Source organism: Pyxicephalus adspersus, chromosome 6 (genome assembly GCF_032062135.1).
Source record: "Pyxicephalus adspersus chromosome 6, UCB_Pads_2.0, whole genome shotgun sequence".
Lineage (NCBI taxonomy): Eukaryota > Metazoa > Chordata > Amphibia > Anura > Pyxicephalidae > Pyxicephalus > Pyxicephalus adspersus.
This window is the reverse complement of record NC_092863.1, coordinates 99,149,696-99,152,520: the sequence shown is the minus strand read 5'-3', so window position 1 is coordinate 99,152,520 and position 2,825 is coordinate 99,149,696.

Genomic DNA, 2,825 nt, shown 5'->3' with positions numbered 1-2,825 from the left:
TTTAACATGCACTTGTGAACTTACAGCACTAGTGTCAATGGGCCTTAAATAATATTCTAGAATTATTTCTCTCATGATGACATATGCAGCGATACTTCTTATGGTGTAGTACTTGCCATGGCAGCAAGGGGTTAAACTGTATGTCAACACCAAGGGCCATGTAATAGGGGTAATTTATTTGCAGCAATATTTTTGTTTTATTTCCCACTAAGGATATTGCATTCTGTTTTCTAGGGAATTAGTAGCTATAGGCATTGCATTTGGACCGGTTTGTGTGTTAGTAGCGTATCAGGGACAGTCCGACTTCATTCACATGTATTGCCAAGCTGCTAATCCCATCTGGGCAAATATATACAGCAGCTGGAGAGCGGAGATATGTCAGCTATAAAACATGGCTGTGGAAAGGTAAGCATATCTGTATTTCTTTTACAGGTGAGCTACTGATAGTAAAACAATAGCTGAAATCTATGGAGGTCATGGGCCTAGGCCTGGGCCTTGACAACACTAGGTTGTTATGGTAATGGCGATTTTACATGGGTAGGTAGGCATCAAATTTACACCCACGCAGTAGAGAAAAAAACAAAAAAGGAGGCGGAGAACAAAGGACAAATTACCAATATTGTCCATGGGCCCCTGCAGCTGATCTTTCCTCCATTACTGAATTTCCATGCCTTGTTTGCATTGCATCTCTGCGGAGGCGGCCATCTTGGTAGTGTTTGACCACTCTCCCTGTTCTGAGCGCTTTGTGTTGCATTTGTAATGCGGCTGCCATATACCAATGCCCAAACTCAGGAAACAATAGATTTTGTTTTAGGGCCACACTGACATCATGAAATTATATTGTTCCCCCTTTCCCTGGCCTAAACTAATCCACCATGCCCTTGTTTGTTTACATCCAGTGAGGCCTACACATTACAGGCCCTCATGGACTTCGTTTTACATTTGTTTAGGCATAATGTCTATTGAATTATCAGTCTTTTCTCAGCATAAATCAGCATTTTCACATAAATTAGTTTTATTTTTTAAAGTATAAAATAGGTGTGACTTGGCAGTGCTGATTTTAGGAGGCTCGGGCTTCTGTACCTATACTCTCCTGAGATATAAATCTTGCCCTGTCTATAACATAGCAAATATTTTTTCTTTTAGATCACCTCTAGCAATTTTAGTTGCACGAGGAAGCTAAAAATATATTTTGCATACATGTTGTTCACTATCAGTGTGGTACCATATGCAATATACATTGTTCTGGTACTGTCAATATTTATAAACAATTGGTTTCTCCTTGTCATTGCATTTTGTCCACCTATGCATCCCAAGGTACACGGGGCGAATGGGCCCACTGAGATATTAGTGAGGCGAAACAAATTTAGCTGCGTTCATCCCTATTTAAATCCCACTCCTGGAGACGGGTTAGAGAATGGACTACCCCAGCCAAAAAACAGACGATATAAATGAGGAACAAAAACCATTAGCAGGCTGTGTGTGAGCAGCTGATACATTCTCGGCATAGAGAACACCAGCATTTCCCTATGTTCTTTGCCCTCGGCCATTTCTTTTTTTTTTTTACAAATCATACCAAAGGGCGATTCAGCAGTGCAGACACCAAGGGACCAGACCCGAATACCTTACACGGTCCCTTAGAGAATAGCAGCAATGCACCCGTCAGTCTCAGGAGGAATGTATAACAGTAAATACCCTGAGGGGGCCAAATGATTTTATTCTGGTTGTCAGGGAGATGTTTATATGTGAGTGGTTCCTTTTCACCCGCCAGGAAAATTTGGCAGCTTTATGTAATGGGCCGCCATTGTTCGTAAGAAAATAGATCCTCAGGACAGATGCAAACATACGAGAAGGGTATGTGCAGTCCGGGTATAAAAAAGAATTGTGCCTGCAGCAGGATTTGACGATTATGGCATTTTGGGTTTGGGGGAAATTATTTACTGCTACTGTAAATAGAACAACATAGTATGTTACGGCTTTATCTGGGAGTCTATTACCAAAATATTATTTTTTAGGCAGTCATAGTTTTTTTTTTTTTTGTATATGGTACTAAGAGCTTAGCACCTTGGGACTTACCTGACCTGTAATCTGCAGCTGCCACACCTTCCTTTTAACATCACCCATGTGCACCCAGTATAGCCTCCAGTGGCTTTGTGTTACCTACTGGCCAAGGTGAGCACACACACTGATCACGATTTGCACACTTATCCTAACCTATCCCCTGACTCCAGAATAGCCGGGGGGCAAATACCTTGCCCAGCATCTGACTATCTCACCTGTGTTAGCAATCCTGTAGTTCCTGTAAGTGTTATGGGTGCAGCTTTGATTGACCATCTGATCATTTGCTGCCTGGACCAACCTCTGCTTGGCCTCTAGCTCTCACCGCCCCCTCTAATACCTCACCTGGCCTGTTGCTGTTTGACAGCTTCATTCTCTTATCTGTTCTTACCAGATTTTTCGGTTTGACCCTATCAACCTTTTGTGCGACTTTCTGTCTTTGTGTGTCCTTGCCAGTCAGAAGCCATCCTTTGCATACTCCAGCTTTGGGGGTTTATAAGTGATGAGGTGGCACAGGCTTCCCAAAGGTGAGCGGAGACCAGTCCATAAGTCAAGACTACAGCTGTAGATTGGTAGCATTGGCATCTGATTAAGTCGTGCATTGTACCATGGCCTTACAGTTTTGATATCTGTGGCTAAATTCAGAAAATTTAATCTCACTTCCTGTCCCTGTAACAGTTGGATCCCAAAATATCATAGTTGTCACAGACACAAACATTGGTGATGATGTCTCTTACAGGTGAAATTTCCTTTGGGGTAAAATTCCT